The sequence below is a fragment of the Camellia sinensis genome, chromosome 14 (assembly GCF_055761805.1).
Source record: "Camellia sinensis isolate YWXY chromosome 14, ASM5576180v1, whole genome shotgun sequence".
Lineage (NCBI taxonomy): Eukaryota > Viridiplantae > Streptophyta > Magnoliopsida > Ericales > Theaceae > Camellia > Camellia sinensis.
Window position 1 is genome coordinate 76435347 of NC_138974.1, and position 27949 is coordinate 76463295.

Here is a 27949-nt window from a genome sequence, read left to right on the forward strand (position 1 = left end):
TTCTGAGATGACTTGTGTGTTTGATAGGCCTCACTCAGCTTGTGATTTGGTGACAGTATTCATGGTATGATGTAAAATTTTTACCAATTAACTTGGTGCATCTTCATGGGTTTTGCCATTTTGGCATGTTGTCAATTGTCAAAATTAAATTTTGATATGTTACAATATTTCGAATGTCAAAGCTAGACTACCAAGTTTCCGGATTAGCATCCGAAAGATCAAATGCTTCCTCCTCACTTGGTGTAAAAAGAAATAAATCAACCTTACCCAAACTCTCCTCTCTCTACGTCTCTTTCCATCCATTGTTAGAAACCTGAAGTGGATCGGGACCGAGCCTTGTTCTGGTCTAAAAAACCTTCTATATCCTGACCAAGGCCAAAACTGGTGTAAAATTAAAAAATCGGTAGATCCGGTGGTCGAACTGGCGACCAGAATCGAGTTTTGAGGGTCGACTTTTTATTATTTTTATTATTTATTTAAAATTATGTCTTAACTTTTTTTTTTTTTTTTATTTCTTTCTTATATATATATATTTTAAAATTTTAACTAAAAATTTTTACTTTAAGAGTCTCCTCTCATAAGGAGGATTCTTATTGGAAGCTTGAGGAGATTATGAATGTCTATTGCTATTTATAGAAAAAGATTTTTCAAGAGAGCCAACAAAATTATATGTGGATTCAATCAAATTATTTGAATCATATTGATTGGAAGGAGAGTTGAAAATTTTATTTTCTTCCAAAATTAAATCTAACATTCAATCAATTTGTTTGGAGGGAATGTCAAAAAATTTAATTTCTTTAAAACAAGTGACTTTTCTTATCAATTATGATTTTATTAAATATTATTAATAAATACTATTCAACAATTTTTATTTTTATTTAAGTATTTATATATATTTTATTTATTTATAATTTATAATTATATTTTTATAATTTATAATTATATTTTATTTATTTATAATTTATAATTATATTTTGAAGAAGTGCAACGAGGACGACGCCATTGGCGATCTCAAGAAGCTTGTTGCTGCCCAGACTGGAACTTGAGCCGAGCAGATCAGGATCCAGAAGTGGTAAACCATTTACAAGGACCACATTACTCTCAAGGATTACGAAATTCACGATGGCATGGGACTCGAACTCAACTACAATTGATTCATTCATTCATGTTTCGATCTTCTACAAGTAAACACATACATCTCTCTCCTCTACGCATCCACTTTAATTTCATTTCATGTGCGTATCAGTGTTGTTGAATTTAGTTTGTTAATAATGCTGATTATATGATCAATCTATGTTTAGCCCTAATTTTGTATTTTATTTTATGTTAGTTTTCCATTATTATCATTAACTAGCTTGTGCAAGTCAAGGAATTAAAAATAAGAAAAAAACACTATAAAAGGTAATAAATGTGCATGCCTATTAACCCCACTATTATAAAGTATGAAAGATAATAAATGTACGGCTTTATATTAGTTTTTTATCCTTTTATGCATTTTTTTTTATCTTTTATTTTATTATTCATATTTATTATTAGAGGACTTACGTTTAGGTCTTCCTAGATACACTTATTATTCAATAAGTTTTGTGAGAATTAATGACGTTTTTCATCAAATATTATTATGAAAGTCACTAATTACTAATTTTTAGTAACAGATTGAAAATTATGTCACAAAAAAAATGTTATTCATTATAAGTTTTTGCGACAGTTAAAAAAAAACTGACACAAAAAAAAGTCATTGATTTTTAACTTTCAGTAATAGTTTGAAAAATTCATCATAGAAAAACAAAATTCATCACAGAAAAAGTCATTAATTGTAAGTTTTGGTGACAATTTATAAAAATTATGACAAAAAAGTCACTAATTGTCAATTTTTAACTACATATGCAAACAATTCTCATAAAAAATAATTTTTAGCGACAATTTTATTAGGATTTATTTTTAATAGGACTTGATGAGAATTAAGTTCAACGATTACGTCCTATTGGTAGTTTACCCTTATCATATTATTGGGGCATTTACACACAATTCCTAATTTATGAACTCATACTCCATTAAGTCCTAACTAAGATTTTTTGAACCTTCAAGTCCCATTAAATTTTTAATAGTTGGAATTGTATTTTAAACAATAATTGTTCATCATTTATGATTATCTATAAAGGAACATGATGATTTGACATTTATTTTGATTTTCAAAATTTTAAAATATTAACTTTCAAATTGAAAATACTAAAAAAAAAAAATTATGTGCAAAATTTTTTGAAAAAATTAAAAAAAACTAAATTATTTTTTTGTGCAAAATTAAAAATTTTGTGTCTATAAAGGAGCATGATGATGGAATATTGATGTGCAAAACTGAAAAAAATAATTTAAAAATAAAAAATAATAATGTTCTCAGTTTTAAAATTGAAAAAAAACTGATAATGTTCTTGATTTTATTAGATAGTTGAATTAAACCAATAAGTAGAAGGGCAAAAATGTTTAATCCCATGCTCTGTTTTTTTATCAGTAACAATTATCTGAAACATTATTATTCAAAATTGATATTGTTTTAGTTTTAAAAATTGAAAAAAACTGATAATACTAGGATTTATTTGTTCAAAAAAATCTTACTAGGACTTGAGCTACCATAATATTTGTAAATAGGACTTGATCTACCATAATATTTGTAAATACGACTTGATCTACCATAATATTTGTAAATAAGACTTTTAGGTAATTAATTTTATATTATTTTTTATATCCCTTTCATATTTTTGTACATATTAACATGAAAAATTTACTTATAAATCCCATCTTGAAGAATGATGATTCATTTAGTTCTAAGGATTTTCTTATGGACTAATTAGTCCCATTGATTTTGGAAAGGTAAATTTAATATGTTATTTAAAAATTAAATTTACGGTTATATCTTTATTTCTATTATGTTCTTTATCTTTTTTTTTTTTTTTTTTTTTCTTTCTTTTGTGCTAGAAAAGTAAAGTACATAATATATAAGAATCAAATTTGAGATGAATTTTTATGTAATTTTTTTTTTATTTGGCAAACATTTTAAATAGAATACAAAAATAACTTAAAATATAGGATTCTTTAAACATTCCAAAAAGGATGTGAGATTTTTCAAACATTTCAAAAGAAGTACAAAAACTACTTAGTAAGTTTTGGCCAAATGTATAATTTCAAACTGTAATACTCTAACATAACACTCCAATGTAACACTCAAATAAAAATAAAAAAATCTTAGTGTATTACCATAATGTAACACATAAAGAAACTCCTTACTATACTTTTCTCAAACGTAAAACTCCAAAAAAAAACTTCTTAATGTAACACTCTAATGTAACACGCAAAAAAATTTCTTATTATAACATTTTAATGTAACACACAAAAAAATCCTTACGCTGTGTTTGGTTGAGGGATTTAGGGAGGGATTTGAAAAGGGAAAGGGAAAATGTCTATCAAATTAGGTGAAATATAGGTATATTTTATTTACATTTCACATACCTTTTACATTTCTCTTTCCAAATCTCTTCTTAAATCTCCTAACCAAATACAATATTAGTGTATTTTTATTTTATTTTTTCCAAACGTAACATTCTAATATAACACTCCAATTTTTTTTTTTAATGTAACACTCTAATGTAACGCCAAAAAATAAAAATAAAAATTTTAGTGTATTTTTGCCAAATGTAAAAATATTCCTTAGTAAGTTTTGGATAAATGTATAATTTCAAACTGTGAGTGTTACGTTTGAAAAAAGTACATATGTAGCATTGGAATGCTACGTTTGAGATTATATTGATTGAAGTGTTATGTTTGAGAAAAATACACTATGAAATTTTTTTTGTGTTACATTGAAGCATTACGTTTAGAAAAAGTACACAATTTTTTTTTGAGTGTTACGTTGTTATGTTTGGGAAAAGTACACTAAAGAATTTTTTAGTATGTTACATTGAAGTGTTACGTGTTACATTAGAGTGTTAGGTTTGTGTTCGTAATGTGGAATTTGTTTTAGAATGAGGGAAAATCCAAAACTTCTATAGTGTAAATTGCCCAAATGTATAATTTTATATTTTGAGAAACCCACTTTTATTCTTAAAAAATTAAACTCAAACATGTAAGTGACCATCATTTTATGTAATTTCCACTTTAATGGGACATTTGGGTTCATAAAAAAAATAAAAAACTAAACAGTTCAAAAGATTACATCTTGAGATTTATTGGCGTTTCACCCCATTAACATATTAGATCATATTTAGCTAATAATGAAACACACCAATAATTGCTATATGTACCAATTAATATGCTAATTAATATATTAACAGATGATATAACATAATTTTAGAAGTTTTGAGTCTATAATAAGTAGTGTCATAATTTTAAAATAATAATATTATAATATTTATTAATATACTAATTAATATATCAATTAATACGTATAACACTATCGTTTTTCATTTGTGAAATAAGGTAGTGTAATATAAACAATCTATCCAAGTCTCATTTTCATAACCAAACATTAACCTAATATTTAAATAAAAATGAATAAATTTTCCGCAAAACATGCCAAACCTTCAAAATGAATGACCATTGAAACCTAACCTAAACTCTCAACAGACAAATCAAAATGCAAAATTAAACCAGACATAAACTCTCAATGGACAAAACAAAATGCAAAATTAACGATAAATATAAATTGATGATATACACAAATATAACAACAATAAATCTAACAACAATAAATAAAAAAAAATCACAAATATATACACACAAAAATGAAAGGATTTTCATTGAGATATCAAATTCATCAGTGTATCACCCATTATTAAGAAACTAAATCCAACAATCCCAAATGTAATTAAATTCAGTGTGTGGAGAGATTGTTTACTGAGTGTGTTTGTTTTGAGGGATTATTTCATGAGATTAGACTAGTTTGGTTCAATTTTTTTGTTCCGGATTAATAGTCCCTCATATGAACGATTATTGAATCCTAGGGGGAGGGGTGAGATTATTTCTATGAGATTGGTATCCTATGGGACTAATGTGTAAAATGTCTATTTTACCCTCATGCTATTGCTTAATAAACAATTGAAAAAAAGTAAAATAGTATTTTGAACATTTATAAATTATTTTTTTAGTGTTGTTAATTTAAAATTATATATTAAATAAAAAAATATAAAATATAAAATATAAATTATAAATTAAATTTAATTAAAAATTATGGCCTTATAATTTTTTCAGTATTGTTAAAAAATTAAACTTATATATTAAATTGAGAGGGAGATTTATGATCTTGATTGGGCCGTGGTAATGGCCGGACAGATTTGGGCCGAACAAGATAGGGCCGAGGTAGCGCGGCTCGTGCCCTGAAAGGATTTGCTCGGTTAAGGCAAGGCGTGGTTGGACCGAGCTACTTGGCTTCATGGTATAGAGGCCGGGCAAGTGAGATGTCCGGCGCCAGGAACGACGTTGTTATTCCACGGTTCATGAGTTAGGCAGGGGGGCCGGCGGCAAACCAGCATGAACTGTCCCGAGCTCGTCTATGCCGGGATGCAGCCAAGCTCGGTTCTCATTGAGCACGGCGAGCGGAGCGCTCTGGCCAGCTGCACAGCACGGCTGTTGATAGCCGAGAAGATTCAACCCGGCTACTGAGCTCCCAGTAGAGTGGGCTGGCAGTTTGGTTAGGTGGTGTTCAGCAAGATTTGTGTTGACAGATGGGATAGCAGCACCACGTGTCGAGAGACAAATGAGAGTAGATTTGGGACGCAGAAGGTATATAAGCGAGTTTGCGCCCCCCCTGCTGAGACAGATGACATTTTGGTGAGATAAACACTAAACATAACTCAGTCCTCTCTCTTTCGATCCCTGTGTGTGTGTCTAAGTTGATCGTCGGAGGGGTTTTCCGACCACACACCGCGGGGTAGCTCACCGCCGTTGTGCTTGCAGGTCTATCGGACAGACAAGAGCTTGGAAGAAAGAAGTGCGGGCTTGCCTGAATATTTGCTCCCCGCACAATTGGCGCCGTCTGTGGGAACTTTGCAGACAAAACCTTGTCTTCCAGGCTCATCTAATCGCCATCCATGACGAACAACGAAGAGATTCCGCTGTCTGCCGTTGACGGAGTTACCCCGGAGTCGGGCAAACGGAGAAAAGGACATCCCACCATCATTCCTTCGATGGCGGACCTGGAGGCTTCTCCTGGAGGACACTCAAGAGACGTGCGGGATAAAGCGCGGAAGAAGTTATGGTCATTCACGGAGTCCAGACGGTCATCGGCGGCGGAGAGAATCGCACGCCAAACGTCTGGAACACAAGCTAAGGGACCAGGACGCCGTCATTCGGCGAATGGCGGCGGAGATGGAGGAGTTGAAGCGGCATGTCAAAGGGAAAGGTGTAGCTGGGAAGGGAGACCACAGTGAGCGCACCCAATCCCGCCGTTCAGGCAGTCAGAGTCAGCGGCACACTCCTTCAATTTCTATCACTAGAAGTTACAAGGTTGGAGATTCCGACGTGCATGTAGAGAAATCCAGCGCGCAAGATAGCACAGCCCTCACGTCCGGTGACGACGTCGAGGTACTCTTATTCCGCTCGTTCAGAGGATTTGCGGGTAGTTTTGAAGGAACGGGCTCGCCGGTGGGAGGCTCAGAGGGTGCCGGCGTTCCAGCGGCTATCCTATGGGGTTCACGCCAGCAAGGAGGTCGGAATGCCTCCACCCCGCCCAGCCGCGCCTCTTCTTGTAGACACAGACTTGGAGAGGCTGAGTGCCACTCCATTCTCTGTGGATATAGAGACAACATCGCTTCCGGTGGGCTTCCACCAGCCAAAGTTCACGCTCTACGACGGAAAAACCGACCCATACATGCATGTAAGTCATTTCCGACAGGTCATGGCCGGACATAGGCGCAATGACGCTCTTATGTGCTTGATCTTCCCGTCGAGTTTGGGCGAGCTGGGTTTGAAATGGTTCGAGAGGCTGCCGGAGGGGAGCATTGAAAGGTGGCAGCAGTTGGCCGAAGCCTTTGTGACGCGCTTCAAAACCAACACCAAAACACCAAAGGAAGTTGATCACCTACTGAGTGTCAAGATGGAACCGAGCGACACATTGAAGGCATACAACTCCAGATATTGGGAGACCTTTAATGAGATCTTGGATTGCCCGGTCAACCTTGCAATCACACAATACAAGTGTGGTCTCCCGGTCGGACATAGACTGCGTGACTCGCTTACCATGCACCAGCTGACATCCATGGGCTAGCTAATGCAGCGCATCAATGAGCACATCCGAGTGGAGGATGATGCGTCAGCATCTACCGCGAAGGCAACTCCGGTAGCAACGGACAAGAGGTCGGCTGGCAAAGTGCACGTTGGACAAGAGTCCAGCCGTTCAAATGACCGCACTGAGGAATCGGACCATGGCTCAAATCGCAAAAATCGGGGTAGGGGACGTCGGAATGACCGGAATGACTACCCCCGGGATGACGTAGCCGATGCAAACAGAAATTTGAAGGCCAGGACAGGTATCACCACGGTCTTTAAGATTCCAATCTATCGCGTACTTAGTGAAATCCGTGACGAGGAGTATGTTCGGTTTCCTGCAAAGTTGGGCGACGGACAGAAGGGCTTCAATCCGCGGTACCGTTGCACGTTTCACCGGGAGCGCGGCCACCGGACAGAGGACTGTTTGCCTTTGAGGCAGCACTTGGAAGAGCTAGTCGCAGCCGAACACCTGGACCTTTACATTGATGAAGGCGTGAAGGCAAATCAAGCTCCGGTTGATCCGCGGGGACCGGATGACCGGGATGCGCCTCCACAAGGGGTTGTTAATGTCATCCACGGCATAGTGGAACTGGCGCGTGTATGCGAGCTCCGCGGTATGATTAAGAAGGCAGAACACATGAGGGAAGTTTTGTCGGTTCAGCCTGCGATCAAGAGGGGGAAGACCGAAGAGAAAGATGTGATCAGTTTCTCCTCAAGGGACCTAGAGCGCATTCAGACGTCACACAACGATGCCCTAGTGGTTACACTCCGCGTCAAAGAATTCGATGTCAAACGGATCTTGATCGATCAGGGAAGCTCGGTCGAGATCATGTATTACGACGCGTTCAAACAGCTCAAGCTCCGGGATACAGATTTGGCTCCGGCAACTTCGCCACTGGTTGGTTTCAACTCACAACCGGAGTGGCCTTTGGGAAAGATTATCCTGCCGGTCAAAGCGGGATCCGTGGTTAAGCAGATGGAGTTCTGGGTGTTGCAGGTGCCATCTACTTATAACCTGATCCTTGGAAGAGGATGGCTTCACACTATGCAAGCCGTGGCGTCAACCTACTACCAGGCAATGAGATTCCCTCGGCTATGGGGGCAATTGAGGAGATTTGGGACGATCAAGTCATGTCGAAGCAATGCTTCGTGATAGTGAACGGGAGCCGGGCTGCCAAGGGCTTCGTCTAAATGATTGAAGGACCGGAAGACTGGAGAGTCCTTGATGATGTGGGTACTAAGGCCGAGGACAAAGCCGTTGATGAATTGGTGAAAGTGCGAATTGATACAAAGAATTCGGATACCGCCCGAGAAAGAACCGAGATGGTTGAGTTTTTGATAGCTAATATCGAAGTCTTCGCATGGTCGCCTTACGACATGCCCGGCCTCGATCCGAGTTTTATTTTCCATCACCTTAACATCTTTCCTGGAGCCAAGCCGGTCATTCAGCGAATGAGGAGATCGGCGCTGCATCACGCCGAGGTAGTTGCAGAGGAAGTGAAGAACTTGCTTGAGGCACGCGCAATTCAGGAAGTGCATTATCCTCAGGGGATTTCAAACACGGTCGTGGTGTCCAAGAAAAATGGGAAGTGGCGAGTCTGTGTGGATTACAAGATCGTCAACTGAGCTTGCCCGAAAGACAGCTTCCCTCTGCCCAGAATTGACCAGCTTGTGGATTTAACGGCTGGACATAACAGGCTCAGTTTCTTGGATGCCTACCGCGGCTACCATCAGATTGCCATGCATGGCCTGGACCGAGAGATCACCTCATTCACTACACCAAGGGGACTCTTCTGCTATCGAGTCATGCCTTTTGGTTTGAAGAACGCCGGGGCGACTTTCCAAAGAATGGTGACTAAGATGTTTGCTCCTTTGCTGGGCCGGACAATGGAGGCTTACATTGATGATATGGTGGTTAAAAGCCGACATCAAGTAGACCACTTGTCCGACTTAGCCGAGATGTTCGCCATTCTCAAAAAACACAAGCTACGCCTGAATGCGTCTAAGTGTGCCTTTGGCGTGGGATCCGAAAAATTCTTAGGCTTCCTAATCACGAACCGAGGCATCGAAGCAGACTCCACACAGATCAGAGCCGTACAAGAATTGAAGCAGCCTAGCTCGGCTAATGACGTACAGTATCTGGCCGAAATGGCCGCCGCGCTTAATCGATTTATAAGCCGATTATCAGATCGCTACCGTCCTTTCTTTCAAGCATTGAAGTCAAAGTTCTCATGGGATGAAGAGTGTGACCGGGCTTTGGCTGAGCTCAAGAAGTATCTATCTTCGGCGCCACTGTTGGTAACACCGAAGCCCGGCGAAGAACTTTACCTTTATCTGGCCGTTTCATAGCATGCAGTCAGTGTAGTGCTTGTTCGGTCAGAAGGAATCAAGCACCTCCCCATCTTCTACGTCAGCAAACCTTGTTACTGGTAGAGTCGAGATACTTGCTGTTGGAAAAACTTGCGTTGGCATTAATGATGGCCACAAGGAAGTTGGCGCACTATTTCCATGCGCATACAATAATTGTTCTGACTGAGTTCCCCCTCAAAGCTTTATTCGAGCGGGCGGACTTCTCCGGTCGAATGCTTAAGTGGGCGGTCGAGTTGGGACAGTTTGACGTCAAGTTCCAGTCGCACACTGCCATAAAAGCCCAAACTTTGGCCGACTTCGTTGCTGAATTCTCACCTGGAACTGATCCGGTATGCCCGGTCGATATTGCCTCGGCAGATGAAGAGGTGAATGCAAGCCCGACCGAAATATAACAGCTTGGCGGTATTGGCGACGCGGAACTTGCACGCCCTGCCGAAGCACCTTCAGTTAGTACGATATCATAGCCAGGCGATGTGATGACGGAGTTGGGTATCACCGACCAACCTACTCTGTCCGGTACCACATCACCGAGGGGGGAAGAAATGGAACCGCTCAACACAGAGCCTGCGGCCGGCATAATACTGCAACCTGGCGATTTACCTACGGACTTAGGCATTATGGATCAACTTGCTGAGTCTGGCGCCGAATCACCAAGGGGGGCTGAAGTGGAATCGCTCAGCATGGAATTGGAAGCCGGACAGTCGAGCAACAGTGATCCCATTAACCTTCAAGCCTCTCAGGACCCCTCAGAGTGTTGGAAGCTCTTTGTTGGAGAAATGTGAAAACTTTTTGTTGATGGAGCCTCGAACTGTCATGGTGCCGGGCTGGGCATAGTTCTGATTTCGCCAGACGGACTAACTATTGAACATTCTATCACCCTTGGCTTCCCAGCATCCAACAATGAGGCTGAGTACGAGGCGCTCTTGGCCGGGCTCAAGAACGCGCTTCAGATGCAAGTATCCGAGCTAATGGTTTACAGTGATTCCCAGCTTGTGATTAACCAAGTTTCTGGGGTTTACGAAGCAAAGGATGGCCGAATGATGAAGTACCAAGCTCTGGTCAAGGACCACATCAAGCGATTTCAGGCGATCAGGGCCCAACAGATCGGCCGAGTAGAAAATGGCCGAGCAGATGAGTTGGCCGGCCTTGCTTCTATGGTCGACAGCGCATCCCCCAATCCTCTTTTGATTAAATTCCTTCCGAGGCCCAGCATTGAGGAAACCGGGTAGACAGAAGCACTCTGTGCCGAGCTAGGTCCTTCTTGGATGGACCCTATCATCCTTTTTCTCAGAGAGCGGACCCTTCCAGCCGACAAGAAGGAAGCACATAAAGTGCGAGTGAAGTTAGAGCGGTTTTGGCTCTCTCCATCGGGCGCTTTATACAAGAAGTCTTTCACCGGTCCTTACCTGAAGTGTGTGCACCCGAGTAGCGTGGAAGTCTTCTTGTACGAAATTCACGAAGGCATTTGTGGCAGTCACATAGGGAGAAGGTCCTTGGCCTACCGAGCTATTTCGCAAGGCTACTGGTAGCCGCGCATGCAAGCCGACGCATAGAAGTATGTTCGCAAGTGTGAGAAGTGCCAGAAGTTTGCCCACCAGATTCACCAGCCAGCCAGGGAACTTCTTTCCCTCACCAGCCCTTGGCCCTTTGCGATATGGGGGCTAGATATAGTGGGGTCACTCCCAACTGCACCAAGCAACCGAAAGTTCTTCATCGTGGCCACAGACTACTTCACCAAATGGGTTGAAGCAGAGCCTTTGGTAACAATCAAGGAGAAAGACGTCAAGCGGTTTGTCTGGCAGAATGTGGTAACACGGTTTGGCGTCCCCATAATTCTGATCTCTAACAACGGCACCCAATTTGACGGACGCCTTTTCAGAGGATTTTGTGAAGACTTGAAGATTGAATTCTACAACTCCACTCCGGCTTACCCACAGTCCAACGGTCAAGCCGAGGAACCAAACAAGACCATTCTTGATGGGTTGAAGAAAAGGCTTGAAAAAGCCAAGGGAAAATAGGTTGAGGAACTCCCCAACACCTTTGGGCATACCGAACAACCCCGCGAAGATCTATCGGGGAAACCCCTTTTGCTTTGGCATATGGCATGGAGGCGGTCATACCTTTGGAAGTTGGAATACCCACCCTCAGAAGTGAAAATTTTGAGCCTGAGCTGAAGCCATCGCCCTGGAATTGGACCTTGTGGAAGAGCGTCGGGAAAAGGCTCTCATCCATGTGGCTACCTACCAACAAGAGCTCTCAAGAAAATACAACAAAACGGTGCACCCCAGACCGTTCAAAGTCGGTGATTGGGTTTTGCGGAAGGTCATGGGCAATACCCTGGTGCCAGGTGAAGGCAAACTAGGGGCAAATTGGGAAGGACCCTACAAGATAACCGGTTTGGCGGGCAACGGGGCATACCACTTGGAGGACTTGGATGGTAGAGGAATACCCCGGCCATGGAATGCGGCCAACCTCAAACTGTATTATTTCTAGCTTTTGTTTTCTTTTCGTGCAAAGGAATTTTTTGCCTTACACTTCAGAATGTAATATTCTTTTTGTCAATATATAGAAGTGTCTCATCTTTGCCTTAGTATTCTAATTGTTGCTTTTTAATTAATATTCTCAACCGAGATGATTTACTCCGGCTGAACGAGTTGATGATTTGCTCAACTCTGAGATTGCAACTGAGTTGATTTACTCCGGTTGAACGAGTTGATGATTTGCTCAACATTGAGATTGCAACCGAGATGATTTACTCCGGTTGAACGAGTTGATGATTTGCTCAACTTTGAAGATTCTCAGCCGAGATGATTTACTCTGGTTGAACGCGTTGATGATTTGCTCAACTTTGAAGATTCTCAACCGAGATTGTTTATTCCGATTGAACGAGTTGATGTTTTGTTCAACTCTGAGATTGCAACCAAGATGATTTATTCTGGTTGACTATGCTGATTATTTATTCAAACCGAGATGCATTGTTCCGGTTGAAACAGTTGATGATTTATTCAATTATATGCTTGCAATCGAGATGTCTTTTCTGGTTAATTAAGTTATGCAAGATGGTTAGTGTTGCCGAAGTATTTTGTCCAGTTAAAGTTACTCAGCTTCAAGACCGTGCAAACACTTGATGAAATTAGAGGTTTTTCATTGATGTGAAAATAAGTACAAAAGGTGGGGAACTTAGCCCGGTTACATGCTCAGACAAAAAGCAAGAAAAAGAAAACTAAGCCAAGGGGGAAAGGTTAGTGAATTCATCCTCGGTTGCATCCAAGTTGACCGTTGGTGATTGGTCTTGGACATCGGTCTCAGTTTGGCCGGGCTGCTCCTCCATTTGGCGGTCCTGTTCCTCAGCATTTGCCTCGGTTTCTCCTTCTAGTCTTTCCTCGGCCTCAGCCTGTAACGCGTTGAAGACGTCGTTGGCATACGGCACGAGATAGGTCGGTAGGAAGACAGCCGGCGGAGAGGCAAACACGTCGGTCCTAGGCCTTGGCCGAGCTGATCGCAAGCAGACTTCCAACCCGTTTTGAAGTATATATCTTGGGTGGCAAAGACTTGTTTTTTATAGCTATCCTTGGCCTTCTTGAAGCTGGCATTATTTGCGTCCTCCAGCTCCTTCTCCCTGGACTTTTTCAGTGCATCCAGCTCGGCCTGGAGCGCATCCCTCTCTTTCTCAGCGTCACCAAGTTGGCCAAGCAACTGAGAGTTGTCCGCATTTGCTATCTACAGTGAAGACTTTGCTCGGCCGAGCTTGGTTTGAAGGCTTTGAACTTGGCTGGTTGTGTCATTCACCTTCTGCCGCAGTCGATGAATGCGCTCCATGACCAAGTGTTGCTTCTGGATGGCCTGCAAGAAGAAAGATTGATCAAAGAGGAAACCGTGCAAACACTTGTGAAAATTTGAGTAGAAGTTTGAGACTCTTACCCTGGTTATGGACTTTACGGCCGACTTCACCAACTGGGTGTCTGGAACATGGTCGCTGCCGACCACGTCGCTTGGTAGGAGAAGGGCCTTGGAGAGGTCAAAGGCGAGAAGATGTTCTTTGTCGCCCTTCACGGAAGCTGTTGCCGGGATCTCCTTACCCCGGTGTTTGAGCTGCGGTTGCCATGTCGGTGTTGGGTCGACGGTGACGGCGGGTTGCTCGGTAGTCAGCTCTTCAATTAGCTTGGCAGAGGGGTCTGCGCGAGGCCGTTTCCCAGCTCGGCGGTTGTCTTGGCTAGCTTGCCTGGCAGCAGGAGACGCTAGCGCAACCACGGCCCCGCTGGATTGATCGGCAGCTGGAGAGCGGGTGATGACGCTCGGTATCTTGGTGGAAGTTGTTGTGAGGAGGTTCTTGATACGGCTTCGTTTTGCCATCTCTTCTTCTTCGGTTAACCGGATTAGGGGCACGTTCGGTAGTCTTAGGTCTGGAGGAGGTGACGGAGCACGGAGGAAGTTAGTGACCTTACTCCGGCGAGGAGCTGAGTATCTATATGTTTGGACGTAACCGAGTAGCTCGTTACAATCCCGGTAGCGGTAGCGGAGCACGGTCCGGATGGCTTCTTCGTTGGGGTAGTGGTAGTTGGCTTGTAAGGTTTGGATCGCTGTAAAGAAAAGAAGAAAAATGTTAAAATACAGAATATGGAACAAAGGCAATTGATCAAGCAAGTTAGCACGGCTTACATGTGGAACCGAAGTTCTTGCTAATAAACCAGCCTGGTACGTCGGCTGTTTCATAATTGCTAGACACCCAGAAGAAGTCGTCATTGTGTAAGTCGTTATCTGGGGTGCCGGTCACTATTTTTTCTCTGCCCGGCCGAAATTTTAGGTAATAAGCGAGACCACCGCTTGTGTGCCCGAGGGTATACTGGCGGAGTATCTCGGCTAAACCTAAGTTGGTTCCAAGCCGGTTGTTCAGTTCCTGAACCCCGTTTATTATCTGGTAAGTGTTGGTTGAAACTTGTGTGGGTGCTAGCCCGGTCCGGCGCAAGAATTCGGTCATCAAAGGATTGACCAGAAAGCGAAGTCCTCTTTTAATAATGGATAGCACGGTGAAGGGGCATTGGTCATGTCTACCCCAAGGGTTCGTGTCTATGGCGCCGAGCTCTAAATGAACGTCTGCCGGGATACCATACTCTTCCCGAAAAGCGGCCAAGGCAGTTGGAGTGTCCACAAGGAAGCAGAAGCGCCCAATGTGTGGCCGACTAAGTTAGCTCGGCTGAGGAGGTTTGGCACAGATTGGTGATTGATGGCTGCTCGGTCTTTGAGAGCCTTGGTAATGGTCTGTGGTCCCCCTTGGACTCTGCAGGAAAAGGATGACAAGTGTAAGAGGGAGCGCGGTCGCGCAAAACGAGCTTGACTTTAGCTCGGTCATGAAGAGTTCCAAACCACCTTGGTCGATAAGGCTAACCAAGGATCCCGGTCGCTCAAGCAGACCAGATGTTAGCCCGGTTGAACAGCCAAGTCATTTGGTTACCTCGGTTTCGACTAAGGTTGGGACAAACTGCTTATTTGCTCGGTCTGAATGATTTTTTGGATCAAAGGAAGATCTAGAGCTCGGTCCGCCCCAGATCTTCAGTGTTCATAAGAGAAAATGAAGAACAACAAAGAGAGTGAAGGGTTAGGGACGGTTTTGGGTGCCTATGTCCTAAAACCTACGGATTTAGTGCCCTAATATGCGAAATACCAAGTGAAATAACAACAAAAGGGGTTGAAGAACTTACCAGTTGAGAGCAGTGGTTACTTTCTCGAACACGAACTCAGTAATGGCAAGAAAGGAAGGGCAGAAGCTCTGGATCAGCAAGGATGAAGGAAAATCAGCAAAGACGAAATGAAGAAGGAAATGGCGTATATAGGGGAGGAAGACCGCCAAAAATTTGAATCTGAACGGACGTGATGTTTGGCTGTTCGAGGCTAATCAGCGCACGACACGTGTCCCTATTGACGGCGGCGTCAATATTGAAAAGACAGGATGGTGAATCAAGACGTCGACCGGACAAGTTTTGAAGACAGGCATGTCAACTAGCCTAGTCACCGTATTGCAAACCAAGGACCGAGGAAGTGTTACCCTGGTCAGAATAGGTAATCCCAGTCACGCTTGTGCGGACGGAATTAAGGGGCAATTGAGAGGGAGATTTATGATCTGGATTGGGCCGTGGTAATGGCCGGATAGATTTGGGCTGAACAAGATTGGGTCGAGGTAGCGCGGCCCGTGCCCTGCAAGGATTTGCTCGGTTAAGGCAAGGCGTGGTTGGATCGAGCTACTTGGCTTCATGGTATAGAGGCCGGGCAAGTGAGATGTCTGGCGCCAGGAACGGCGTTGTTGTTCCACGGTTCATGAGTTAGCCCGGCAGGAGGGCCGGCGGCAAACCAGCATGAACTGTCCCAAGCTCGACTATGCCGGGATGCAGCCGAGCTCGGTCCTCATTGAGCACGGCGAGCAGAGCGCTCTGGCCAGCTGCACAGCACGGCCGTTGATAGCCGAGAAGATTCAGCCCGGCTGCCGAGCTCCCAGTAGAGTGGGCTGGCAGTTTGGTTAAGTGGTGTTCAGCAAGATTTGTGCTGACAGATGGGATAGCAGCACTACGTGTCGAAAGACAAATGGGAGTAGATTTGGGGCGCAGAAGGTATATAAGCGAGTCTACGCCCCCCATGTTGAGACAGATGACATTTTGGTGAGATAAACACTAAACATAACTCAGTCCTCTCTCTCTCTCGATCCCTGTGTGTGTGTCTAACTTGATCGTCGGAGGGGTTTTCCGGCCATACACCGCTGGGTAGCTCATCGCCGTTGTGCTCGCAGGTCTATCGGACAGACAGGAGCTTGGAAGAAAGGAGTGCGGGCTTGCCTGAATATTTGCTCCCCGCACATAAATAAAATTATTTTTTTAGTATTGTTAATTTAAAATAATAAATTAAAAATTATGGCCTTATAAATTAAAACTTTTTAGTGTTGTTAAATTATAAATTATAGATTACAAATTTAAAATTATATATTAAATAAAAATTATAAATTACAAGGGTAAAATAGTCTTTTGAATAGTTATTCTTATCCAGTCTGTCCAACCAAACATTAGATTCACTAAAAATAATCCAATTTAGACATCTAATCCCATGACTAAACAAACATAGGATACAAATCCAGTCCAACCAAATAGTTCGGGGACAATGTATCCCAAGATTAACAGTCCGATAGATTATAATCCCTTCTTATCTAATCCGTCCAAATAAACACACCTTAGAGTAGATCAATAGTAACACCTTCCCACCGTGTACCTCAGTTCCCAGTTCCCAAGCCGAGTTCTTTGATGATGAAAGTAATTTTTTAGATAAATTACACTAACAGTCCCTATAGTTTGGGGCTCATGTCACTTTGGTCCCTGACTTTTCAATTGTGACACATTTGATCTTGAATTTTAAATCTTGTTCCAAATAAAGACAATTGAAGATACCGTTGCTCAATTTGAAGGGTAAAGTCGTCAATTCGATAAAAATATAAACTAATTTGACAAAAATAAATGTCAAAAAAATATTTTTAAATTTTTAAAAATATTTTCTACCCACTAAAGATAAAAATTATATAAAATTGATAAATCGTTTAGACATTTAGTTTTTTTTTTTTTTTTGGGGTGCCAAATTAACTTTTATTCCGTGTTTGGATGATGATCATGTAATGGGCAGTTGTTAGTTTTTTAATGTGTAATTGATATATTTAATACATGAAATGTTTATAGTTTTGGATTTTTTGATTTAATAAATTGGTTTAATAATGACATCAAAGTTTTCACCATATTTGACTTTTAGAAAAATAGAAACTAATTTAATGAAGATAAAAATAACCACCTATTATGTGATCATCATCCAAATACATAATAAAAATTAATTTGGTAAAAAAAAAATGTCCAAAAGATTTATTAATTTTATATAATTTTATCTTTAGTGGGTAGAAATAATTTTTTAAAATTCAAAAATATCTTTTTGACATTTATTTTTGTCAAATTAGTTTATATTTTATCAAATTGGCAATTTTACCCTTCAAATTGAGCAATGGTATCTTCAATTGTCCTTGTTTGGAACAATATTTAAAATTCAGGGTTAAATGTGTCATAATTGAAAAGTCAGAGACTAAAGTGACACAAGGCCCAAACTATAGGGACCGTTAGTGTAATTTGTCCTAATTTTTTATTATTATTTATTTCATTGGTTTCTCAAAATAATGTTCAGTCATATATGTAAGCTTATGTGAGCTTGTCAAAAATAATGTTCCAGTGGTATTCCTTTTAAAATAATTGTGGTCGTTAATAGTCTTGTGTGCCTTGTATAATATGTTAATGATCAACACTTAAATCTACTTATGCAAGTGTATTTATGCCATAATTATAAGATTTGATGTATTTTTTTTAAATCTTAAGGGAATGTAGTGCAATTCATCCCCAAAAAGATCATTCAAACTAGCCAAAAAATTTCATGCATCCCTATGGATAAGGAGCAAAATTCCAGGATATGAGGGCTTAGAACTGAAATCAAGGTTGATAAAAACTAGGAAAAGAAAATTTAAAGTAAATAAAAATGGAGAAAATTGGTGATAAATCTAAGTTAGAGAGTGTCTAAGGCATTAAGTCTAGTGTATATTTTTTATTGGTGAGATGTTCACCTTTTGTGAAATAGTTTGATGAGAAGTCCTTTTGTTGGTTTTGAAGGACATTTTGTTTTCAATTTTATTCCTTGACTTTTTTTTTATCTGTTGACTTTCATTGACTATTTGTTCAAATTTTTTTCCTATTTGTTCAAAAAAATTTCTTATCTGTTCAAATTTTTTCAATTTTATCTGTTCAATTTTTCTCTAAATTTTATCTATCTATTCAATTTTATATCTATCTGGTCAATTTTTTCCCCTAAATTCTATCTATCTATTCATTTTTTTTTCTATATGTTGAAAATCTGCGTTAACTTTTTTGTTTATCTATTGCAATCATTATCATCAACATCAATTTTTTTTTTCCAAATCAATCTCATACATACACAGACTCACAGATTTACATACACCAACACCTATATGTTGCAATCCAAACCAAACCCTATATGTTCTAAACCCTATTATCATCAGACTACACATTAAGCAACAATTCATTATATACACAAATATAATGATAGATAGTCGCATTACGAGTCAGATCAATCTGCATTTTCAACACAGAACAAGAAGAAGAAAAGAATTTGATTTCCATTGATCAACAACCACCACCACTTATCTGAAACCATTATCAATCTGAAGCCACCACCATCACCACCTATCTGAAGCCATTATCAATCAACAATCAAATCAGATCTAATTCAACCATTGAAAAACAACACACAAATCTTAAAAGCCTTATATGTGCATCTATCAATGAACAAACAAATCAAAAACCAAGATCTGATTTAACTATCAAACACAAATACAACCACAACATATATATACATATATAGAGATTGAGATGGAGAGGATAGATCTGAGGGAAGATGATGGTGCAAAACCCTAACCCTAGGAAGACTGCGGCGCCGGTGGTAGAGCTTGGTGAGGAAGGTTTGGTTGTCGCGACATTGAGTCTCTAACCAGACCAGATCTCCGACTAAAGCTTTATCAAACCCAATGATCGCACCAGATTTGAGTTTATTTGGTCATTGTATTTGTCTGTTTGTCTATCTGTCTGTATGTCTGTCTCTCTCTACTTCAATTTAACTTTCGCGGTGGAAGGAGGAGAGACATCACCGGTAGTAGAGGTGGTGGATAAAGTCAACACCGCATCGTTGGCGGTGGTTGCCACAATGCTAGAGGCGGCGTGAAGCAACGAGTGGTGTCTAGGTCGGTTGAATTGAGAGTAATGGAGTGGCGAAGACAGTGGTAAAGCGGTGGAAAGGGAGTGGAGAGGCGCTGATGGGAGGGAGAGAGAAAAAGACTCTAGAGAGAGTGAGAAAGAGAGGCACTAGTTCGAGATTGACTAGGGTTTTGATCTGGAAACAAAGTATACATATGGAGGGTAGTTTGGTCATTGCGCAAAATCATGTCCTTATGGACAAAGTAGTTATGAGCGTGGATCTTTGAGTAATAAAAATTCAAAATTGGACTTTTGGCTTGAGCACCCATAAAAATAGGATGCTTCGTTAACCTTTGATCTTAAATAAATATCTTGATTAAGAGATTATTTGGGATGATCTAAATAAATGTATTTTTTAACATTTTATAAAAAATATACAAAAAAATAAAAATAAAAAAGTGATATGACTCAAAAAAGATAAAATGATGCCTATTGTGATCAAAACGTATAATAATAATAATTTAACCATTTGTAATGGGTAATAGTTTAGTAATTAAAACGTATAAAAATAATTTAAGCATTTGTAGACTCCACTTAAGACTTTTCATGAAAGTTTAAATTATAATAATGGTTGTCATACGATGGGGTGTTTGAGAAGAGGGTTAGGCTAAAATAGTCTATTAAAAGATAAAATAGGTTAAAATGTTCAATAAAACAAAATATCACATTTAATCCATAATTATTTCATTTTTTCTCTTAGAACTATTAAATCAATTATAAAAAAAAAGCTAACCAACTTTCCAAACACAACTATTCTAGTTAGGATAAAATAGCTAAAAGTCAAATAGCTAATTAAAATAGCTAACTTCCCAAACAAGGCTAGTATAAAAAGGTCCCATCAAATGGATAAATTATTTTATATTTTGACAATATTAAGTTTGGGAACAAGCTAGATAAGTAGCTTATTTGTTTATTTGTTATAAATTATCACATTACCTCTCTATTTTTCGCATAGTTTTTCATAAAAGTATAAAAATCATTAAATAAGCAAATCACCAACTAATTCGTTCAATAATAAAAGATTAAATGCTTATATAGTGAACGTTAGTTAAACTAGTTATTGGAGAAAATATAGTGAATTTTATTAGTGTATACACCCTCCAAGTAGGATTAGATGATTAGACTAAGAGAGATTTTTGAGGCCAAATGGATAAGATATTTCAGGAGATACCCGTAGAAGAGAAATTAGTTATAGATGGTGATTTCAACGGCCATGTAGGAATATATGAACTAAAATATGAGAGGGTGCATTGTGGATATGATTTTGGTGATAAAAATGAGGCTAGAGAGAGTATTTTAGATTTTGTGTTGGCTTTTGACCTAATGGTGGCCAATACTATGTATAAGAAGAGAGAAGAGCATTTGATGACCTTAAAAGTGGGTCAATTAGGAGTCAAATAGATTACTTTCTAGTAAGAAAAGTAGACCGTCTAAAATGTAGCATCTGTAAGGTGATTCTTGGAGAGAGCTTAACATCTCAACATAGGATTTTGGTATTAGATTTATGTCTTAAAGGACAATACCAAGCCAAGAAGGATAGTGGGCATCGTATGATGAGATGGTAGAACCTAAAAGGGAATAAACTAGAAATATTTAAGAATGGAATATATAAAGAAGGTATTTGGGACTTGGAAGATGATGCTAACACCATGTGTAACTCAATGGCCAATTGTATGAGGAGAACAAAAAAAGAATGCTTTAAAAAGTGGTAGAATGACAGAACTGAGAAAAATTTTAAAAGCTATAAATTGACTAATAAGGAGGTCAAAAAAGTAGTGAGAAAGACTAAGTTGAAAGCCTATGATGGCCTAAACACTAGACTAGATACTAAGGAGGGAGAGAAGATGACATACAAACTTGCTAAGATAAGAGAGAGAGGAAAACGAGAAACTTTAATCAAGTAAAGTGCAAGAGTGAGGACTCTAAGGTGTTGGTGAAGGATGAAAAGATTAAAGAGATGTAGAAGAACTATTTTGAGAAGTAGTTAAATGAGGAATATAGAGGTAGGTCAAAAGAGGAGGAAGTAGGCAGTAATAAGGAAAATCAAGATTACAAGTTTTATCGTAGGATTAGGAAATTTGAAATCGAGATTGCACTTAAAGAGATGAAATCGAATAAGAATTTAGTACCCGATGATATCCCTATTTAAGTTTGGAAATGTTTGGGTAAGAAGGGGGTGACTTGGTTGATTATGTTATTTAGTAAGATTTTTTTGACTAGGAAAATGTTAGAGGAGTGGAAGAAGAGTATCTTAGTGCCAATCTATAAGAATAAATGAGATGTCCAGAATTGTAACAAATATAGAGGAATCAGGCTAATGTGTTATATAATGAAAGTGTGTGAGAGAGTGATGAAACGTTAATTGCGAGATATAACAGAGGTGTCAAAGAATCAATTTGGGTTTATGTTTGGTAGCTCAACAATAGAAGCATCTATCTTTTGAGGGGAGTAACAGAAAAGTATAGAGAAAAGAAAAGAATTATTCATATGGTTTTTATTGATATTGAGAAAGTATATAATAGAGTGCCTCGGGATATAATCTGGTGGGTGTTAGAGAAGAAGGGAGTGACAGAAGGTTACATTAATGTGATTAGAGATATGTATGAAGGTGTAGTGACCACTATTAGATCGTCGGCTAGAGAGACAAGTGAATTTTCAATTACTATAGGGTTACACTAAGGATCAACCTTAAGACCCTGTTTGTTTACCGGATATAAAGGTCGGATATGGGTGTGGGGCTGGATATAATATGAGATGGGTTCTACATGTTTTTTTTTGTCTCCCTATATCCCGTGTTTGGTTGCTCCGGATATAGAGAGTCCAGATAGTATATGATACAAAAAGGGGGATATGCAATACCACCCTCTATAGTATTGTATATTCCCCACTGTCAGATATAGCTCATCTTTCATCCAAAGGTAAAAAAATCACTCTCCTCTTATCCTATTCTATATCCTATCTTAACCAAAAATAGTATAAGTAACCCCACAGTATATATAATCCATCTCATATTTTACAACATATTATATCCCATCTTTATCTTTAGGTATTACATATCCTCCTAAAATCCTTATATCCAATCCGAACAATCAAACAAGGCCTAAGTCCTTATCTTTTTACTTTAGTTATAGATGAGTTGACGAGAAATATTCAGAATGATGTGCCATGGTATATGTTTTTGCATATGATATCGTGTTAGTGGATGAGATTAGAGTAGTAGTTTACACTAAGTTGGAGACTTTGAGGGATTTAGGATAAGCAAAACTAAGACAGAGTACATGGAGTGTAATTTTAATAACAGTAACAATAGAAGTAGAGGAGAAGTGAAGATTTAGGACCAAGCGCTACCTAAGAGTGTATATTTTCGTTGTTTAGTATCGATTATCACAATGGCTGGGGAGATTGGAGCTGATATGGTTCATAGAATTAAGGTGGAGTGACTTAAGTAGAGGAGTACGTCTAAGGCACTGTGCGATAAACGAGTATCCACTAGACTAAAAAGAAAGTTCTATAGAATGACTATTAGACCAGCGATGTTATATGGGACGGAATGTTGGGTAACTAAGAAACAACATATAGATAAGATGAGTATTGTTGATATGAGGATGCTTAGATGGATGTGTAGTAAGACTAGAAAAGACAGAGTTATGAATGAATATATTTGAGAATGGGTTGGAGTAGTACCGATAGAAAATAAGTTGAGAGAGAATAGATTAAGATGGTTTGGTTATATACAACAGAGACTAACAGAGGCAGTAGTGAAAAGATGCAATACAGTGACGGTAGATGGAAGTATTAGGGGAATGGGCAGACTTAGATTGACGTGGGTTAGTGTAGTAAATAGAGATATGAATCTCCTTAATTTGATTAATGATATGACCTTGGATAGAGTCAAATGGAGAAAATGGATTTATGTAGCCGACCCCATTGATGGGACTTACAGCTTGGTTTGGTTTGGTCTAAAATATATATATATATATATATTTATATATTTTAAATACTTGTATTGATGTTTTGTTGCAAGTATTATTAATATATATTTGTATCATAATTCAATTGGTAAAATTAAAACAAATAAATTTGTATAAGTTATAAAAATTATACTTTCTTTCGAGCATAATTAAATTGCATCTATGAAGTTTTCATAATTATAATGTGTCATATAAGCGTTTGTTAGGTAACATAACAATATTAGTATTTGTGGGGAAGTATTTTGATAATGACGCCACGTGGCCAAGGTGCCTTCGAGATATCGGCCGAGATGTCACGTGGACGAGTCATGTTTGCCAAGGTTCGGTGCGATAATGCTGGAATCTGAGATATTTGGATAAGAGACAAGAGTTCTAGATAAAAGAAGACACTTAGTTTGGATAAGGATAAAGCTCTTGAGGAGTTTATCCCTATCTAGCTAAGAGTCCGGGATAAGCATTGTGCTTGAGTCCTATGAAGTGAGACTTTTAGGGGACTAGGGCATTACTGGCTATAAAAGTGAGAGACCTTCGTGGGCCTAAGGTACGCTTTATTCTGTGAGTTTAGTACTTATTTGGTATCTTTGAGAGATTGTTTGACTGACTTGATCGCCGGAGTGCCTCCGAGTGGATGAGCCACCGCGGTATTCTTATCTTCTTGTTGGCAGGCAGTTGGCTTAATATATTTTGCCGCGTTCTCTAGCTAAATTTCTTGTTTGGTTGTGTGGTCGGAAATCAACACCCACAATTTGGTGGCATTTATGAAAACTTAGTATAGAATAACTGGGCAACAATAGATAGGAAGTGAGAATTAAGGATGACATTCGTAGTGAGGAGGAGGAACACATGAATCCTAATGCTAGAGGGGGAAACAACAATGAAGAAGTGCATGAGGTAGATCCTGAGGCGAACAATGTTGCCAGGGGTCGAAATGGAAACAAGAAAGGTAACCGAGATGAGTACTACCATGACGGTGATCTTCAGGTATGGAAGGATAGATGCCTGAGAAATGATGAAGAGTTAAAGGACATAGTGAACAAGTTAACAAACTTTCAAACAGTAGTAAACTTTATGATGCAGATCAATGCAATGCAACCAACATTTCCCTTGCAAGATACACTGGCCCCAGCAGCCAAAGCTAGTGTCTAGAAGGAAGGATAGAAGATAGTGCCAACTGTCCCGCAATATGGCAAGGGACAGGGAAACTCACATAGGCAGTCATGAATGCCTGGCGCACAGAGTTAAGGAATGGGGAGTCCTAGAGGACACCACGAACCAATGAGACCTATGTCAAGAGATTTTGGTAGATCCACGGGTAGGGCCTTTGTTTCGATGATGCAGAAAACGTAGAGAAGTCCAAGAGAACGCACCCTCACACAGGAAGTAGCGCGCTGAAAAGGTTGAAGTCGACTGACAGTTGAGCTCCTGAATGAACAAAGGAGGGCTTGAGAAATTACCTCCAAAAGAAGAGACATGATGGCGAGATCACATCCAACGCCCAGCTGAAGACACCATTTTCAGTAAAGTTGGATGCGTTCGAAGCACCGAAAAGGTTTCGCATGCCAGGGTTTCAGATCTATGATGATAAGTCTGACCCAAACTTTTATGTCAGTTTATACTTAAATTCAATGGCTTTATGAATTGGGAATGAATAGTTATTATGTAAGGTGTTCCCATCGTCATTTGGAAAAATAACATCCGATTGGTTCCACAAACTGCTGAAAGGATGTATGAAGAATTGGGAAGGCCTAGCCGAGATGTTTGTGGCCAGATTTGTTATAAACAGATAGCAGCCACTGAGGGTAGACTCCCTACTGGCTTTAAAGATCAGCGATGACGAATATAAAAATAAAGTAAATAATTAAATAATAATAATTTTACAATCTCAAATATTTTGATGGTGAATCTTAAAGTGCAAATTAAATATTTGGAGGGTCTTTTAATTAATTTTAAACCGAAATAAATTTACGGTGAAAATCTTTAATTTAGAGGCAAGATTTATTATAAAAAATAAAAATAAAAAATAGAGAAGAGGGTGTGACTTGAACTCTAGATCACAAAATTAATAAATAAGGCTCTTACCATTTGAGTTGCATATAACTCATATATATATATATATATATATATTGTAAATTTATCTATTTCTTTGACCTTCACATGCATTATGTGTGCCCACCACTAGCATAAAATAAAATAAACACAAATCCTACTCTCTTATTTGTTCACCACCAATATAGCAGCAGCCATGAGCAGAAAAAGGGGGGGGGGGAGAGAGGGAAAGGTAGAGAGAGAGAGAGAGAGAGAGAAGGGTTGCTTGTGAAGGAGATTGAAGCAAAGAGCAAGTAAGTATTTTATATATATTCACGTATGCTATTGTTTCTTTTAGATAAGGTTATGGTGTAGTCATTTAATTGCTGACATCATTGTCTTGTGAGGATGATGGATGGTGGTGTGAAAAATTAGTGGTTGGTGATGGGAGGTTTTGGGTGTAGTTGATTTCTTTTGCAAGCAAGTACAAGTGGATGTTGTGGATGTAACTATGGTGCTGTGTATATTGTTTGGGGCTGCAAATATTAGTGCATGAGTGACCCATATAATAGTTTAGTCTTGGCTTACCTTTTGTACTATAACAATCTTTGTGTATATATTTCCGTTTTAAGGAAATCTTAAAGCAAATTAAGAAGCAGAACTCGTGCTTAAATGGTGGATATCTTTAGAATTCTGCACATAATCACCAACTTTAAAAATCAAGAAATCATATCAAAAGAATGAATTTAGAACTAAATTTTTTTACAGTAGATTAATTACATACTGAATTGCATATCCTAATTTTCTCATAATTTTTGGGAGTCAAAATCTATATTAATTGGTGCGTTCAAATTTGTCCAGAAAATTGGTGTAAAACAGTAACTTCAAAAGTGTCATTCTCTTTGGGTATAAATCTGAAAATTATCAAATTAGTATCATTAGAACCTTACGAGTCTAGTTTTTTACATTTTTTGCCTTGCATTGATTGCTCGTGTATACTAAGAGAAGCATTAATTTCTTTAAAGTGCTACATAAAACAATCTGTTTGGGCATAATTAATTGTAAATAATTATTTTGATAAGCAAATCAAGTAACACCAATTGGGTTTGAAACTTAGGATATATTAGTTGATATTTGGAGGTTTTGAAATTTTTTAAAGGAGTGAGTTTTGTAATTTTCAAAGTTAGAAAATAGATTAGGAAAACTTGGTTTAAAATTCTGCTTTATCTTGAAATTACTTTTAATTAAGTTTCAATTTGAACCCATGCCTTGGGTGATTTTAGGCCTTGAAGAACATAAACTTAGGTATTATTTAAGAGTAACAGTGAGTGGGGTTGAGCTGTGTTAGTGTGCTTTAGTTTGGGATTACTTAGTTTGTTATTCTTTTTAGTATATTTGAATTAGTAGTGACGTGTAGTTTTAATACTTTGTTCAAGCACTAGCTGGACTTTCATACTTTATTCGAGGATTATATTATACCGTGTTCAAGTGAGTAGTTGCATGCTACATATTTTTATAAATGTTCCCCTACCCTGAACTGTTGAAAAATTTAATTGTTGTTTCAAAACTAAACTGTTTTAATAAATTATTATATTATCAATGGAGTTAAATTATTTCTGAAACATGTGTAAACTTGGCATACTGTAAACTATTTGTTATGGTCTCATATTTATAATGGTGAACTACAATGTTTTGCGAAACTGAATTGTATTGATTATCGGGACCATATGTATAATTTAGTTCAGAGAAATTATTCCACTGTGTGTGGTGACTCTGGTCACTAGGGAACAGATCTGGGTTGGGCCGTTATGACTCTAGTGCTCAACGATTGTAAGGAAAAGACCTAGGCTAGGCCAAGTGATCTTCAATCGGATCGTCTTAGAGAAAAGACCTGAGTTGCCATTTCGAGGATGACTCTTGGTTCGATGTTGGATCCAATGAGCTTATTGCCTTGAGAACTTTGTGGCATGTTACTTGTTATTCTTGGTACCCAGAAAATAATTGGTGTTCATGTTGTAATCCGTGTCAAGTGAAAAATGTCATTTATCATGTTCTTGGGAGACAAGAGTATTTTAACTGTTGAACTGTGGAACTTTTTTTTTTGAAATAGATTATCTTTATCAAAATTGTATGCTAATCTAGTTTCTGTGATATATATATATATATATATTATTTTGGAATTGAACCCTGTTTTCAAAACTGTATTTACTATCCATGTTGCTACTCACTGAGCTATCAGTTAACTTAGTTGTTTATCATTTTCAGGTGTTAGAAGGATTTAGAGTGGACCCATGGCATTGCGGAGACTCAATTGCATGAACTTCTAGGACATTCATTATTTTGTTTTAGCTTGTTATGTCGGTTTTGTGCATACATTGTGGTTAGATTTTATTTAGAATTATTTTATTTTATGGGCGGTTTGTGTTCCATTTAGTATATGTTTTTTGGAAGTTGGTTATGGCTAGTTTTACCATATATATTTGTGATTTGTCA

At 38.8% G+C, this 27949-nt stretch overlaps 1 long non-coding RNA gene across 1 annotated transcript; it reads left to right on the top strand.

The window, feature by feature from the left end:
- The first annotated feature begins 27 nt into the window (after positions 1 to 27).
- LOC145807577 (uncharacterized) lies at positions 28 to 27949 on the top strand. The gene is made up of 2 exons (XR_014350797.1): positions 28 to 1184; positions 27722 to 27949. It is a non-coding gene; the product is annotated as an uncharacterized LOC145807577 (long non-coding RNA).